This window comes from Pithys albifrons, chromosome 17 (genome assembly GCF_047495875.1).
Source record: "Pithys albifrons albifrons isolate INPA30051 chromosome 17, PitAlb_v1, whole genome shotgun sequence".
Classification (NCBI taxonomy): domain Eukaryota; kingdom Metazoa; phylum Chordata; class Aves; order Passeriformes; family Thamnophilidae; genus Pithys; species Pithys albifrons.
In genome coordinates, this window is record NC_092474.1 from 4,922,270 (window position 1) to 4,940,822 (window position 18,553).

Here is an 18,553-nt window from a genome sequence, read left to right on the forward strand (position 1 = left end):
CACTGCTATTAGTCAGCTGAGATGCTCCTGCTACACCACACAAAGCCTTCAGTCAGTCCCACAGAATATTCCCAAACAAATGAAAAGAACAGTGGGAGGAATTGGCTTAAAAGTGCGTTCATTGTACTTTCCTTTTCTTTAAAGGTAATAATATGCAACAGCTCCTTGTGGTGTTGAACGGACAATACTATTAACTCTCTTTTCATTCCAGCACTTCAACCACTTATACTCACATTCCTCCACCTAATCACTACCTTGCTGTTGTTAAAATCCATCATGCACTAGGGGCCAGATCTTGAGGTCCCCACTCAAACCCTCCCTTAAATGAGCTCTTAGCAGGATTTTTGCATGATTAAGTGTCACAGATTTTTTTTTTCCCTAACAGGTATCTGAATAAAGAACACAAGAATTGGCCCTGATCATTATCATAATGCTTTCATGTTTTCCACAATGCCACTCAAAGGCATAAAAATATGGCATAGAAGCCCTACAGGGAATTAAAGTGTCTGTATTTGTACCAGGAACCAATTGCTGAAAGAAGAAAAAAAATTATATTTGAAATAAACCTGGAGGATGCATTAGTAGAAGCACTTCTGAGCAACTTGCCCTTTAAAGCACATATGGGACAAATTCATCTCGAGAGTCACTTCAAAGGGAATGGTCTGTAATCAAAATTAATCACAATTAATTTGGCCCTAGCTTTGTGCCACTGAGAGGCAGGCTCCTGCAGTCCACCCTGCGGGCAGCGGATGGCAGGAATCACATCCACAGCATCCACCTCTGCTGATATTGCCAATTCTGCTATGCTGGTGCCATCATAAAATGCTGCAACAGGATTCAGGCCAAATTTGCTTATCGGCTCTGAACCATGAGGCCAGCCAGCAATATGTGCTGAATGGCGCTCTTTTGGAGGATGTCATCTTTCTATTTATACTACCTAATTCTTCTTCTCCAACTCCCTGTGGCAAACCAACAGTTGAAATCACACAGTATAAGCTAATAGGGTTATGTAAGTGTCCATTTGCTGTACATATGCTCTCCCCCCTAAGGCGAGCGAGCCCCATGACTCCATAGCAGGAGTCCCTTCTTGATGTCAAAGCCTGCCAGAGTTTTGGAGGTGCTTTGAACAGTGTCTCTACCCTTGTTGGAGGAGGACATGTGGGCAGCAAAAAAATATCACGGAGGCAGAATCAAACCCAAACAAGAGGTGCTTCTGGGATGGACACCTACTCTTGTCTGCCCATAAACCACAGCTACACTGAAACAAGCAGAGGATGCCAGCTCTACATGTGGCCCCTCTCAAACCATTGCTGAGTAGACACAACCCTCAAGCTTTTTGCCCAGACTTAATCCCTTGCTCTGACTCCACTGAAGCAAAACATTTCACTGATAAGGAAAGAACCAGCTTCCCTGTCTCCTGATGCTTCTGTCTCCACCATCTGTTTCAAAACAAACTGGGTTTATGGACCTGGATACTTCTTTTGTTTCAATAAATTTGCCTTCCACACGTACATATAGAAGAAACCATATTAATCCCTATAAACCATGATCCCTTGTACCCTTCCTCCCAAGGTATGTAAAAAGGCACAGGCCCTATAACATGATAGACTGTTGGCACCAAATCTTTTGCTCTCTGGAAGCAGCCAGGGTTTAAAGCCTCAAGTAAAATGCCTAGGAAACCCAAACCCATACAAAATGAAGTTTAGAGTAGGCATTTTAACTAAACATATTCACATTTTTTTTGTTCGCTATGTTCTACCATGAAAACTGCTACCAAATTCAGAAAAGACCCATTTCTAAATAGTTTGAACATTTCTCCAAAACAATATGAATACACAGTGCAGTAGAGATAGGGCTTTGCTTCTTTATACCTATGCCTCCTGTACATGCAGGGCTTATTTTACTTGGTAAGTTTGCTGCTGGACCCTCCCTGGCAGTTTGGAGGGCACGGATGCTCCGAGCTCTTGGGGAGACTCACACGGACAGCAGTGCCACTTCCCAAACTGGCTACTCCCTTTGGTTTTCAGGCCAAATCCATTAATCAGGCCTGATCCATGGAGGCTGCCTGTGCATGTACTGTGAAATTCCCTGACAGAGCACTGCTTTCCACTGACATGACCCTTTGCCAAGCTCCCCGTGGCACGCCAGCCACACAGGGCACACAGCACAAGCTAATGGGGCCCTGCACGAGTCCATCTGCACACATATGCTGGGTGTCCCCAGGAGCAGGTCCCTGTTCCACCATGTCACTGGAAGGAAGGGACAGCTTCCCAGAGCCTCACAGCCCTGTGCTCCATGCCTGAGTAGAATTTCTGGCAAACACCTTTGCACTGCAGTGTTGCACTTCTGTCCATTCTCCTCCCCAGCAGACTGAGCAGCCTTCTCAGAGAATTTCTTTTCTCTGTTTGCTTCTTCCCAGCAGTCACATCAGACAGACATGCATTACCTGGCTTGGAAACCACTGCTTTTATCCTCCAGGTGAAGACCACTTAGTGTGCATGCATTTCTGAAGAGCCTTCAGTAAGAAAATTCAATGTTCCTATTCCAGTGAATATAATAATTACTTCCTTTTCAAACCTCCTGTTTTTCAAGCTAGTAAAAGCTGCTTTTACAAATGATAAACTGTTTCTAGCCTAAAGAGATCTCACAGTTCTCAGCTACACTCTGCAGTGGTTTGGAACATTGTGTGTGACATGTCACTGACCTGCCACAAAAGACAAGAACTCCAGGACAGTCTGCAGCCATCCCCAGCTCCCCTAGCAAGCAGAGGATTTGGGGTGCCACACTGTACTTCTCTTCCTTCTCCCAGTGCAAGCAAAGCTAGTTCACCTCACTCAGATTTTTCTCAAGCAGCAGAACACAAGCTTCAACAGAGCTACATCCTATTAATGTTGATATATGTGAGACCTTTTAAAAGGCCTGGGGAAGACAGATTTCACTTTGTTGAGATAAATTTAGACTCCAGGAACTATAAAGAAGAGGGAATCCAATAAACTAGCATTTATCTTTCTTCTTCATTTGAATAGAGCTCACCAATATACAGCACTGTGATTTTACTCGCAATCGAAATGTGTAAATTCAGTTCCTCTAGGTGTTCAGTCATGTGAAGACAAAACTGATTCACATCCCATCTTGAATGTGTATTTTGGGAGGTGAATCTTCCCAGAATATTGTATTACCACTCTGAAAACACATCAAGTTTTGGAATGTAAATTTATGTGACATATACCCAAGATACACAAAATTCAGCAACAGCAACTGGAAATGTTGGATTCTTTTCTGTTTCTTCCTCCCTCCTGCCAGCAGATGGGCTTTACTGAATCCAAAGAAGACGATATGAGGCTGTGTCAGGCTCCAACATCACAGAAAAAGAATGAGCCATCACAGCAAATGAGGAATGTGTCATTTTCTCCACCTTTTCTTGGATGGTGAAACAGAAGCCCAAGGAAAGCAAGCAAATCACTCAGGGCCACACCAAGAATAGCACCAAACCCCCCAACCATAGGACACGCTACATACTTGTAGTAACAAAAAATATATCTGTCATTGCATGTCACACAAGCTCATTCAAACTAAAAATTTATCACTTGCTTCGGACTCCAGCCAGGTGACAGCAAATATATCATGAAGCTGTCAACAATCTGCTAATCTGGGCTGTGAAGTGTAGGAATACAAGAAGCTTAAAAATATACTGCTCCTTCAGAACCCATAAATTTTGCTGGCTCTTTCTCACATACCACTGGGTAATAGGTCTACTCCAGCTAGTTCACTCCCACCTCCTGCAGTTAAACAGTTTCATTTTGCATGTCTATTTAGAGAATGACAATCAGGCATACGAGGCAGCAGAAAACACCCATGGGTATACTATAAAGAAACACAGAGCCTCTCTAGCTCTTTGACTGAGAAGAATTACCAGTGGCAGATTTATCTGCAAAGTTGGTACAGAAATCCCAGGACAGGCACAACTAGATTTTCAGAAACAGGTGGAATAACATTCCTACCCATCTGGAAACCTGGTCTGTTGTGCTCTTTGGAACAGAGAAGAAAACAAAAAGAAGCAAAGGAAGACCTTTCCTCCTCCATCTGAAACCAAACCAGGTGTCTAAGCTGCACCTTTTCAGAGAGAGCACAAAGGATGGCACAGTCCCATGAGTGAACACTCAAGCAGGGACTCCACCTTCTCCTAGCACATATATTGGACAGAAATTCAAAACAGAGTGGGGGAAGGAGCTGGGATTACAAACAAGGGAAAAGCTTCAAAGGATACTTCCTCACAAATAACAGCCTGTTTGGGACACTCCACACTGGGCACTCCTTTGGGAGACATAAATGAAAAGTAAACCTCCTCGTTGTCCAAGTCATGATGTTTTATGGGCAGCAAGGTTTAGTCTGTTGTCTTGGGTTGAGCTGGCAAAATGCCAACTGCCCAACAGAGAGAAAGAGTTCCCCACCAACCAAGGGAAAGGGAAGGAGAGGAAAAAACCACCAAAACCTGAAGTAGCAAGCTTCTTATATTATACAAAAGAAAGACAATTAAAAACAGAATATAATACATATATATGTAAATGTGAGAAAAAAACAGACTAACAAGAACTACCGAGTCACCCAACAAAATAATACAGATTCCAAGCACCCAAATGCCACAAAACCTCCCAACAACTCTACCAAAGAAAACTCCCAGCAAGAGAGGAGAGAAAATAACAAGAAAATGTTCATCTCCCCATATAACAGAACAGAGGGCAGCAAGGCCTAATCTCTGCAGGGCAGGGCTGTGCGTTCTCACCCTTCTGAGGCAAAGCCCAAAAGAGACAGAAGCTCCTCCTCTCTCTCTTTTTATACCTCTTAACACTTCTTGCTGATGTCAGATGATATGAAATATCTCTTTGGTTGCTTAAGTCAGGTGATGCTTGTCCCTTCTGATCTATGTCATATCCTTTGGGCCTGCTAAATTTAGGCCTAACTGAGGCCTAAAGCCAAAACTACCACACCCGCTTAGTCTAAACACTATTGCCCCTCCAGCTGGGTGACCTGGCCTGGCTGTAGAAGGCATTTTGACTCACCATTCTTTGTGCAAGTTCAGTTCTTTAACTGAATTTCCCTTATGCCAAACAGCTTGGCATACCTGCCATTCTTCATTTCCTGCTCCGGCCACAAACTTCAATTTTCTCACCACAGCACTTAAACAGCGCATAATTACAACTAATTATCGATCACTCAGGGATTACTAGTTGACAAATCCAATTTTCACGCTGTTATCAAGCATGACTGGCTATGGCCTGGAGAGGATAAAAGGTACCTGCACTGTCATGGAAACCTGCAGGTCTGTAAGCTGGGTGGGACCAGCGTTGTCATTGTCACCAGCATGAAACCCATGAGGCTCCAGTGGCACTGAAGGCCAATGTGTTTAGGGACCTATTATGCAAGATGTTATAAACCTACACAAAGTGACAGTCCTCACGCCAAAGAGATTTACAAGCCTAAAAAAAGCCCAGCCTTTTACATCTGTAAATGTATTCAATTTGGCTGCATTTGTACCACTTTTGCATTCCATTTCTGCAAATATTCTCCCAAGCAAGCGAGCTGGCAGCGATGCTCAGAGAGACAGCTCGTTTCAGGGGGAAAACGCCACTCAGTTCCCCTCAAAGCACATTTTAAATCTGCATGCTTTGGTGCACCTGCTGATCTCAACAAATTGGATCAATGAAGGAAAGGGGAGCGCTGTGCAACCCCAGTGCCCCGGGAAAGCATCTCCCACCCAGCCCATTAATGGTATTTGTGAGCTGCAGCACTCCAGTTCCCCAGCAATGAGGAGTTTGCAGCCACATGCTCTGTGTGTGGCACAATCGAGGCACTGTGCAGAGAGAGCATTTGAGAGAAGAGAAATAAAAAGAGAAATCTGAGAGAAAAATACATGGAGCTGCTCAAACATCATTGAATGGAGCAAAAAAGCAATGTTTTAATAAGAAGTCATGTGACGAATTTTTTCCCAGTTGTACTTCAATGGAGTTATTCACATAAATCAAGTAGACACAAATCCCAGTGTGAAAATATCTGTGCTCTTGTAGCCCAGTGGCAGCCCTTCCAGCATGACTTACAACAAAAGGCTGAAAAAGTCCACTCCCATGGTACACACAAATTGGTTTATTATTAGAGCTCATCCAGCACCATTATTTTCTGACAGTAAATGTGTTTTTAACAGAATTGAAATTGCCATGAAGAACATTTTTCTTGCAAATGTTTAACTTTTCTTTCAGGAAAAACGACATTTTTGTTCTATGTCTGTTTAATATTAAGATACATTTCCCTTTCCATTCTGTTCCAAAGGAAGCACGACACAATTTAGAAAATGCTGCACTAAATCTTCCTGGGTTCTAAAATAAAAAAATAAAATAAAATAAAAAAAATGAGAATGAGCCTCACATAAAGAAAGATTGCAAGTGCCTTACTAAGGACTTTATTCATTAAAAAAGACTCAACTCTATTCTGCTTCTTGTCTATGAAAGTGAAATATGATTTTATTAAATGAAGCCCTTAATATGTTTGCTAAGACTCTGTCAGGCTGAACATTAACTACATTTCCATTGTTTTTCAAGTCCAAAAAGAAAGTCGTTCTGCAAAGAGACAAGTTCACTTACAGCTTCTTAACCTTCAGACTACCAGGGAAATTTGCTTTATGAAGTGCATTTGCAATACCCAGCACACACAAGGGGCACAGTGCATTCATAAAGAGAAAAATGGAACAGCTTTCAGAAAGCAAGGGAGAGGGAAATAAGAAATAGGGAACAAAAAACCAGTAAATCCAAGTTACATGAATTTCAATTTCGAGTTGCAAATTGCCTACATGAGCCCACAGCCTGGGTGCACCCCAAGGTGTGTGGAGGACACCCCGCAGTGGACCTGCTCCTCCTCAGGAAGAAATGATGCCTTGGGGAGCCCTGCAAGGTCTCTGCCCTTCACAGAGGGGCTGCACACTGCGGGGACAAGCTGCTAAATGTGCCCCCATAGGAGCATTTTTGGGGTGAGGTGATGCGTTGAGCCCATTCCGGGGGATCATCGCCAGTGAAGCAGCTTCGCATCCCAGACCGGGCACCTGAACCAGCGCCGAGCCACATTCTTGCCCAAAGTTATTCCCCTCCCGACCCGCTGCTGACTTTTGCCGGGGCTTTGTGCCTCAGACACAAGTCCACTCTGCCCTCTCCTGGCCTGCGCACAGATCCGAGCCGGCGCATCGCCCTGGATCCCGGTGAGGATGCCGGAATGGACGGGATACAGGTGGGCTGGGAAAAGCCGGCGCCTCGAAGGGACAGAGCCCCTGGGAAGGTGGATTGGGCATCATCACCTGGGAGGCAGCACAGGGTGCACCCACAGGGTGGAATCTCCCTGCGCACCAACTCACCAACCTTGTGTCAGGTACTCTTTGGGCCATCCCAAATACATTTGCCCTGGTAAGAGACTCAAAAGGACCAGGCAGGAGCATCCCAGTAGCCCCCCAGTCCTAAGTGAAAAATAAGTTTGGGGGTAGAAGAGTCATTGCCTTCTTCCTTTTGGAAAGCATCTGCTCATTGAGGTATATCACTGGAACGTGAGCAATAAAAATAGTAATTTGTAAAATGAAAGCAATGACAGACGTTTCTGGTACAAACACCGTGAGACATTACAGATAAAATAACGTTACATAAATAGGAGAAGCATTAGAACTATTATCATCAACAACAGCACGGGGGACACAGCAGTTTAGCAAAGGAAGTGAAAAATAGCGGATGTGATTTAAGAGGCAGAGAAAATCTGAGCTGGCAAGTTGTAATTACTGAAGCTGAAACCCAGCCAGGATCTTGGTTGACTGCCTCCAGGCTTCTGAAATGCAACCCAGAATCTTTAAATGACCAAATAATTGGGACCTGGGTTTCATGTCACCAGTGAGACACAACTATTGACATGGCCACACCAGGATGGAAGGGCAGCACTAATATGGAGAAGGATCAGTGACAAACACCAGCCTCTCTGGTAGTTGTGATTGCACATGTCTATAACCAAATATTGACCTCAACCAGATCTGCTCTGCACAGTCTTTTTTTTCTTCCCACAGTGGTACAACTGCAGGTTTCTTTCAACCATTCTTAAGCTTCAGCAGCCTGCAAGCATCTAATATCTAGTCAAAGGACACCACTCATCCATTTTATGGTTCCCAAAATGCAAAGATATCTACCCAACTTCCTGAGAAACATTAATATTAAAGTATAGTTTTCTCAGCCCAGATCATGCAAGCTGAACAAAGTTCTCCTGACGTTTTGTGACAAGGTGATTAATAACACCAAGAAGAAGAATGAAATGATACCAGATTATAAACTATTGTAAATCTTTCAGTCATACCAGGAATAATGAATGTAGATTTCTTAGGAGAGCAGTACAGATTTAAACAGAATCATTTTAGTTTTCTTGTCAATCAAGAGGCTATTTATATAAAAGCAGAAAGAGACAATGAACTCACTTAATCTTAAAATGAGGGAGTAGCACATTCAAAGGAAGGGTTATTGGCATTTCTTTAACATTTTTCTCTTAAACAAAAAAAGGATTCCAAAAACCATCCTAAGGCAGAATTTTCAAAATGGTTAAAGAAAATGTTGCATCTTAACCATAATTTCTGACCTTATTTCTCCAAGCAAGAGTCACAATGACAAGAAGTTCCATATCCACATGTAGTTGGACATAAATAGCCTGAGCTGACACGACCAAATATTTTCAGACACTTCAGTAAATAAGCTTGCTCAGAAATGTACTGGCCTAAGCATTTAGTGGACCAAAATGGTCCAAAGTTCCTTTACACAGTTAAGCAAAAAGCGAAGACAAACTCTTCAAAGTTGTCCTAAAAATGCTGTTAATTCCTCAACCCCCACTTCAAGACAAAGGTTATGGCCTTGCTGTGCTTGTGGCTGCACAGGGGGAACCCTGTGCTCTCTGACCCCTTGGGGCAGATTGTCCTAGACATTACCTCAATGCAGTAATTAATAAATAATAATACCAAATTTGAGCTCTTGGAACTCATACAGGCGAAATGTTCCAAAGAAAAATGAATAATGCATGCAGAAGAGATTCATTTGGGGGGGGAAAAATCCAACTTCAGCCCTGGTTGCCTTGGCAAAGAGGATTTAATTGCTGTAATCACTACATCTCACATAAGGTCGCTGTTAGAGGGAGTCCACAGTACTGCTATTCATTCTGTATCTGCTCGATGGCAAATAAAGGACTACTGGTCCCAAAGGCATCAGGGAAATACTTCTGAAAAGGTTTAAATTATATTTAAAGGGTTATTAGCTTTGGCACACGAGTCAAAAGTCATCTCAGCTGAAAAGCATAGGTACTTATGCCACATTATGGAGATAACAGTAGGAAATGCAATAATTAAGAATGTACTACTAGTGTTACTGTGTGTCATTAAAAACAGTACTCAAAACATGACCGTTCCCTATCCATCTGTGTCCTGTCCACCCACCCACTCAGGGTTATTACTGCCCCTAACAAATTTCCCAGAGAAATAGGAAGCCAGAACACTGGCACACACACGTGTCTTGCACACAACCAAATTCAAATAGTTTTACTGGCACAAATCCTAAGCAAGTCTAAGGAAGTCAATTAAATCACCCCTCTTTTCTGTGTAAAAGAGAGAAGACTCTGGCCAGACAAATTAAATTACAGATGGGCCAGAGCCAAACTCCCAGATCCAAAGCGACCCAAAACTCACAATGCATTTGGATCCTGATCCAGATTCTCACAGTCTGCTACCGTTTCTCCCTCACCCTCTGTCACCTCCCAGGATGGAACAAACTTTCCAAACTGGCCCCAGGCATCTCTTTGTGCATTTCATCACCATCTTCTACCACGAATCTGCATCAAAGGCCTCATCCATGTGCTTCCTGTGGTTGCTTGGCACATCTCTTGACCAGATGCTTAGAAAGCCAATGAACAAGGCATTGCCTATCCCACACTTCTGTTCTCCGCTTTTCCCACTTGCTGTCTTCTAGGACCAGCACAATTAGAGATGGGGATTTAGTGAAAATCCATTTGAGGACTCCTTCATTAATGCCACAAAAGCTTGAGCCACACAGTGAGAAAAAAAGCAACTGAGGAAGTTCACTTGGCAGGAATTTTCAAAAGGATGTGGTGGGGAGGGGAAGGTGTATTTTGGTCTTAGCAAGCAATTTAAAGCAAACTATGTCAGGAGCAGAGGGAGACCTGCTGGAGCAATGCCTGATGGCTCAGAGTGATAAAAGTGACAGATTTGCCCCACTAACATGAAACTGCTTGAGCATGGCCCTCACAAAAGCACCCTTGTCATTGGGATACCCCTGGAAATACTGCTGCTGACACCACTTCCTCCTCTGCTGGGAATACCCACAGCATCTCCACAGGGATCCCACAGAGAATCTATTTTAGAGACATTTTACTCTTATTTAGTTGTATGTTACTCTCAACACAGGATGAAACTGTTGCATCCAGGGCACTGACACCCAGCACTGCTTTAGGGCAGGGAGCAGTCAGAAAGCTGGGCGGGAGGTAAGGGGTGAACCCCATCACTCAGGAGCAGCATCCTGGGCTCAGGAAAGCTCAAGAAAGAGCTGAACCCAGACTGGCCCCACTGCACGGGGGCTTTTGGCAGCTCTGCCAGCACGAGGCATCCCTGTCCTGGCACCACCTCGCTCCCTGCTGCCCACACAGCGCTGGAGGGCTGGCAGCGAGCGGTGCAAGAAGTGAAAGCTTTAACTGTAAGCACCATTTGCTGTGCCTCAGGATGGCAGACTCATTTGTCACTGTTTTCTTCTCCTGCAGCTCTCTGATTCATCTGGGATCCAATAACTTTGTTAATATGATTTCTTTCATACCCTGGCCAAGTACAGAGTCCAAGGCAGACGTGGTGGCTATTTGAAGCATTAACCTCACACACAGAACATCTCCCTGCTCTGCCTTGTCCAAAACCATTCCTCAAAGGTCCTTTATTGACATAAATTGCATGGGGAGCAGGAGGAGCACCCAAAACAAGAAGATATGTTGACAATTTTCTTGCAATATTCTGTCTCCTGCTCTTTCTGAAATCCTTCCTCCCCAAAGCTGTCAACAAACCATCACACTGGCCTTTTTCTCTCAGACCATGCAAAAACTCATGGGTAAACACAAGGACAAAAGCAACACTCTGTTGCATCAGCAGGAATATGAAGAAATTGAGATCAATGTGCTTGCTCAAAGCAATGCTTCATCAGCTCCATGGGATAGTAATGTGGCTTTTACCAGGACAAAATGGCAGCAATGCATGGCCCCAAACATCTTGGGAAAAAAGGAAATTTCAAAGTAGACACATTTTTCTACTTTTAATACTATTCATTACACTGAATGTAATGAATAGAAGTAAAAGTAAGTGCATCAATGACCGAATCACTGTTGTGTCTGACTTGTTTAAACAAGACTGTGATTTACTGCACTGCCAGCTAATGAAGAGCTGTACAAGAAGCTGATCAATGCCATCATTGTCTGGCAGCACAAAGCAGGGACTACTCAGCATATTGTCCAAAACAAAGACTCCCCCCAAAGCTCCCTGCCAGGAACTCGCTTACGAGGACACACAGTTTGCAAAGAGCCACAGTGTGCCCCCAAAATTGAAATGATCACTCCAAATCAGGAACCTTTTCTGACCTGTGTTTGCAACTTGAGCACAAGGTAAAAAATTATAAATAAATGGATGAAGAAATTGCTTATCTTGCAGTTGTCTTCCTTAAATTGCCCTTTGTGATACTGTGTATTTAAGCAGTTTTTTCAGCTCAAAGCAGCTTTGTGTTAATTAACAGAAGTAACTGAACTCAGAGCCGGGTGCTCACAGCCAAAACTCAGCTCCTAATTCCATCTTCAGTGGCTTTCCCTTCCCATTTCTTATCTACACCAACATTAATCACAGCAGGGATAAGACAGGATAGTTCCCAGCAAAAGGAAGTTCTGGAGAAGAGCAGAGGCTGAACCTTCAGTAGCCCCTTGGACACAGCTCCTCATCCAAGAGGGATAACCATTCAGCACATCTCCAGATGGCATACAGGGAGTCTGAGCTGATGTAACAAACCGAGGGTGTCCTTGTAGTGATGGTCTCCAAAATCCCCATTCCAGGCATGCTCAGCATCACAAGCATTTCAAGTCCCTGCTCTCAATGCAGCTGTGCCACATCTGCTGGCAGCACTCTGCAGATCCACACACAGCCCCAGAGCAAGCACCGAGTTCTGCAGGAGCTGCCTGGAGTTAATTAGCAGGAGCTGTCATGTCGAAGCCTTGCCAGATGGGGATCGGCCCAGGAACAAGCTTGTAGAACCTGAACCATTTAAAAATGTGAAATCTCTTTCCATTACCATCAACAAGGTAGAGTTTATGTCAAGTCACACGGCATATTGGCACCTTCCAAATCCATGGCAAGCACTTTACACATCATCTCTGTCTGCAGAGTACAGCAATGTCTGCTAACACGACAAGAGGCTGTCAGGGCTCCTATTACAAACCTTATTTGCCACACACATGTGAAACAATCTGACGTGTCAAGATGCCACCAGTTACACACAGCACCGTGTACCCACTTGTAGCACAAAGATGAGACACCTGCTCATGCACCAACCAACTTCAAATCAACACAACAAACTCTTTTTCCCACTTTATGGTTCTGAATATGAGATACAGCAAGTTAATTTCCATAACATTGCCACATCCTCAGCGCTCACAGATGCAGATGGGCAGATGAATGAGAAAGCTGAGGTGCTGGCAGGACTTGAATAGAAGAAAAAGTAGGATTTCAAGGCAAACTAAACACCTTTTCCAAAGAGAAGTGGATCCTTGTTTCATTCCAGCTGTAATAACTGTTCTGCTATCATACACATTAAATATTCCCAAATCATCAAAGTTACAAATAACTCTTCACCACCTCAGTGAAAAACACTGGTAAAACACAGACCCAGGCTAAATATTTTTAACTAATTTAATTCTGCATCTTGATCAACCCTCCCCTCTAACTCTTAGGAACATTTCCACACTCCCATGAGAGAAGAGAGCACCCTTAAGCCAAGGCTGTGGAGCACAAGGAAAGCAGTAGACAGTGGGGACACTTGCCACAGGTACCCTACTCAGCACCACAGCCTCTTCCTCCTTCACCCTCCCCACCACCTTTGTAACACCACAGGAGTTTTGTTTCTGGACAAAGCATCACATTCAAGTCCCATTTTGCAGGGGAACAGAAGTTGCCTTCAGGAAATATCTCAATTAAAAATCAGTGTTTTATCACCACGACACTGTGATCCCGTGTGGAAGTGCTTCAAAGCCAATCTCCAACAACCAGCAGGGCTTCTCACTGTCGCGTGGGGCTGCTGCTCTGCCTGGTTTATTCCTGTGAAGAGTGATCATGGACGGCTGATTATTGTAGCAGATAGTTGACCTTTATCTAAAATTCCATTAAAAAGCTTTATTGACTGTAGTCTTTCAGGATTCACTGGGTCATTTATTCACTGTTGGAGATCCATCAGTTTTTAAGCTTTTAGGAGTGCTTGAGCTCTAGGAAGGAGCTATTTTTTAAAAAATTTTTAAATGGTTTTGAGACTGAATGAGGGAGTGGGTTTGTTTTCTTCTCCCTCTCCAGTGTGACTGGGGCACAGGAGGTTATCTTAAGGCACATGAAAAAGGAGAAAACCTGCCAGTATGGCACAACTACTCCCAGGGTACGTTGGCTTGTGCACATGGGAGCAGCAGAGCCTGGCTCTGGCAGCTGTTGCCAGGAGAATGCCTTTTTCCCTTCAGTCAACAGAGATTCAGTTCTAACTCCTTCATACAGCATCCTTGTAAAATGTATAACTCCATACCATCATGTCAGGCTTTCATCAGCTAAAGCCAATTTTTCTGGGCCATGCGCCTGTCTCAAACAGAAATAAGTAAAATAAAAGAATGGTTCAGCACTTTCTGAAAGAGAATTTATAGAAATGGTTTGCTCAAGCTAAAAAAATTCTGGTGACAGCTCCCCCAGGCTTCGTAGGAGTGTCCTGAAAGGATGTTACTCCCTATTCCATTCAGTGACAAAAAGAAAAGAAAACAGTGGGAGGAAGACAATGTATGCATCAAATGAAGGAGTAGATCTTGAAAAAAATGGTGTGAATTTTTCCTTGAGGAATATGCTATAATGCAGATACACCTGGGGACTGAACTGAGGTTGCACAGACAGCTTTGGCATTTCCAGACTTTGCAGTGCTTGGCTTTTTTTTTTTTTCTATTACGTATCCTTATTTCATATCTACATTTAGCTCAATATACGCTCAGAGAAAAAAAAAAAAGGAAATATAACAAATTTCAACATTTGTCCTGGGTTTATTAAAATCCTTTTGGAAAACCCAAATATTCCCAAGCCATCAATACTGTAACTCTGTGATTATTTCTAAATCTAAACCAGCATTTCTGATTTCAGAAGTATTTTTTTCCCTTTCTCGACACTCTGACTTCTGCTGAATTTTCACTCTAAAATGATGTTTCATTTCATCATTTATTTCTCTTGCCAGTAATAATCCCCAGTTTTATTGCTTCCCCATTCCTACCAGCCTGGTTTGGAAGCAACGATGGCCCTACAGAGCCTCCTCCTCACAGGCAGCCAGGCTGCATTCCCTGCAGTCTGTACACTCTCATTTTCTATGCATTTCCAGATCCAAAACCCTCTGTTTTCTTTCCCTTGTTTGCTCTTGGCAGCTATTGGCAGGAGACATCCTCTTAATGATCTTTTTCTGGCCTTCTAGACGACTGCTCAGACTTCTACAGATCTTTCATTATTAACGCAAAAGCCTTGTAAGTCAGTTTTAATGGCCTATGCAATTTTTATTCCTTAGCAGGAGACATAACCCCCTCCATATGGATATATGTTTATTAATATAAATCCTTAATATCATTTTTCCTAGTGAGAATAATCAGTAGAAGTCAACCAGCATGTATTACACCTTGTACCGGTTCATCCCCAACATCAAAAAGCCATCTTTGCCCTGCACAGTGTGGAGCATGGCAGGGAGGAGCAGCTAATCCTTCTCCCCGAGGTTGCCAAGGCACCGAGTGACAGCGAGGATTCTCTGCACGGCCCTGCATTCCCCTCCAGACACAGGACCACATCCTGACCGCGGCCGCTTTCATTTCCCTGCCGCGGGATTCATTACCTGGTTTCAACCCCTTACTGTTATTCCTGGAATATCTTCAACCTCCAGTTCTATTCTGATCCGGCAGAAAAGAAGGATGGGTCATTTGTGTTAGGGACGTGTAAGGAATGCCAACAAACCCCCTTTTTGTCTGGAACTCGACCATTTGCTATTAGTGCTCAGCCTTCATTACCAGCACATCCTTACTGATGGTTTCAATGGGGAGACTTGGAAAACAGAATAAAAATCCACGGTTTATTTCTAAAGACTGTCCTCGTTTCTTTCCTATAACCAAGGGGCAATTGCCCATTTATTCCATTAAATGTTTTCCTGCTGTACAAATTGACTCCCATTTTTCTTTTAAATACACCCTTTGAGTCTCAAGATGGAGTTAAATAATAGCGAAGAGCACAGAAGAAATAGAAGCCATTCCCAATGCTATTAGATGAGATTTCTGTTCTTTCAGTTCAGCAGGAATTGTTTTCTCCTCTCTCTTTTATAACTCCTCCATGTGTATCAGGAGATTTCTTCCATTGAGAAATTAGCACAAAAGTTGGTGTTACCCCTTTCTGCAGTCATGACTTCCATCTTCCCCCATTTACTACATTTCATCTCAGTTTATCAGTGAAGAAGGTAACAGAGATAATCCAGTGCATCAAAGGACAAAAAGTGAAAATTTGTGACCCTGAAGCATGTTGTGACACTGAAGCATGTAGGAGTCTTGTTGGAATCTCCAAGCTGTCCTTTTTTTTTTAACTAGGTGGCCCATAAAAGAGTTTAATCATGGCAGCATAGCCCATTTCACTCACCTTTACAGTTAAACTATGCTTAGTGACAACCCACCAAACATAATGGGCAAAATTTATCTTCACAGATGGTAAATTTTACAGTACAGATCAGACCAGCAAGGCCACAAAATAATCTCCAGTGTCACAAGGATTTCATTGCACACATGTATAGATCATCTGTCAACAAAGTGAGCAATATGACTGTCAGGCACAGCTAAAGCACTAAATGCACACTTCAGTCTCCAAATTCTGCCCCTTGACATATCTGGGTTCTTCAGTTACACCACGCAACACCAGCTGGGTTGTGGTATGAAAAGAAACTCATTCCCCAGACCACAGCACTACCAGAGCTCCAACTCCATCTACAACTCTAGTTATTGAACAAAACCAAACCATCAAGACTTAGCCTGAGCACAGCAAAACCAGTTTGGACTGATGGAAGGGACTGGAAATGACTGGAGCTTCAAAAATAAGCTGCAGCAACACCCCGTAAGTAAACACTGCAGGGAGGACAAGGGTCTAACAAATGAATATCATTCAACACAGCACATGGATGACTCAAGGAACTGTTTCCAAATGCTTTTCAGTTTCTAAGCTTGGTTAAGAAGCCCAAATTTTACTGAAACAAGGAAGAATCAGCTCTCATATGAGAACTGAAGTCAGTTCTTCTAAAACAAAATCCAACATAAAATAAAATAATGCACGACACACAGCATGAAATAGTAAAGAGGTGCATAAAATTGAGTATATCTGTTCCTTTGCATACAGTCAGAGCTCAAGGCTGCATCAAATGCTATGCTGAGAATGACTTGATTTTGATCTATCATCTCATATAAGCCAGACTGCAACTCACCCCGCTACACTTGTAACAGATATGATTAAAAACAATCAGTTATATTAGGCAAAAATATATTTCCCAAGGCAAACATTCACTTCAGTGTATTTTTCACCAGCTATAACACACAGAAATTCTATGTATATAAAAACTCTAGATTTTTATGGACATTAGCACTGAGCTAAAAAACAGGGAAAGCTGGTGAGGAGAACTGCATAAATTAGATGCAGGCACTATAGCACTTATATTTCCCTCAGCGTAATTCCCAGCCCACTACGTAAACTGGATAATTTCTCCATGGGCCCCACGTATGTCATTTGAAATAATCATAGCAACAGTTGCTGGTGCTCTTTCCATCCTGAAGGACAGGTGAATGAACCATCAACAGAATTGCATTTTGCCTCTTACTTTCAGCATTCAGCTGAAGGTTAAATACAAATACTTGCCGTTTCTCTGATGGAAAGCACCATGCAAAGCCAAATAAAAGCCCAAACAGGTCAGACTACATACAGTTGAGAGTGCATTTTCCAAGGAAATATTTCTGGGCATGTAAAACATGTTGATTTATTGTAACGGAAACATTTCCTGGAGATTAACCAATTCCATACATTTCTCAAAGAAGGAAATCCCCATGGAAACCTGCCTGCCATCCCAACAGCTTGGGAGCACTAAGATGCACGTTCTGTGTGTTGGGAGAACACCTGACAGCTGGAGCCATGCATGTGACAGGGGGCTGGGGGAGAAGATGAGGGTCTTGGCAGTAGGCAGGCTCTTGTGGCTCAACGTGGAGCTCCCTGGATTGGAAGCTTTCCACTCCCTCATTTTCTGCTTCCCTGAAATCCCAGGTTGGGTACTGTGCTCAGTGCTCCCAGAACCTATTTTGCCTTTGAAAGACAACATTTCAAAACTGGCTCTGAGAGACTTTTTTCATTATTTCCTGGCCAGCAGAAATATCAGAACTCTACCCTTGCACCATTTAGTACAAGGCAAATGCTATTTTAGAAATTCCAATGGAAAGAAAACATCCTCATCTTAGGTTGTCTGTAATACCTTGGGTATTTTACCTGTGGTGTGGCAAAGAGAACAAAAAAATGAGAATTAAGAGCTGATTTTAAATCCTTGCAGAGCCTTAGGCAAATTCTATAATCTCTCTGCTATAACACTGAGGATCAATACACAACTGCTGAAACCCAACTGCTCCATGAGGCTGGTCCATCTCCTGACAGTGGATGGCTGGCCAAATCCATATTTAACAAAGAAAAACTAGTAAATCCAGGTAAAAGCAAGACTAAGTTGTGTTTAAAGGAAGACCCTTCCTGACCCAAACCTTTTACAGTCTGGCTAAACCCTACTGTATTTCTCACATATTTCCCCTCCATCAGTAGCACTGTGCTGTGAACCACTTGTCCCAATTCAGGCAGCAATCTCTAAGTTTATTAATATTCATGTGCTATTTCACAAACTTCAAACTATTTCAAAGTGCTGCATAAGGTTTGCTGTCTGTTTTCTCAACATCTGTCCCCAAAGTGCACTTCTGCCATGTTCTGCTCCCATTGTTCTCGGATCAAAAAGTTAGAAGTAAGGCACGAATGTGCTTGGAGGTTTCCTTGCATGGGCTGCAACTCCTTCTTTCCCAAGTGTTTCACATTCTCACAGCAGATGACACTTCTCAATTACCTTTTGGCCCTCTTATTTCCCCAGTTTGGCTTGCATTTCTCTCCGAATTTGCTCTCTGTGCAGCTCTGAACCCACAA

The 18,553-nt window shown here is 43.1% G+C and overlaps 1 protein-coding gene across 1 annotated transcript in view; it reads right to left on the reverse strand.

Annotated features, from left to right (window-relative positions):
- The window catches only part of TMEM132B (transmembrane protein 132B), a 233,968-nt gene that overhangs the window by 149,566 nt on the left and 65,849 nt on the right, over window positions 1–18,553 (reverse strand). The window lies entirely within an intron of this gene.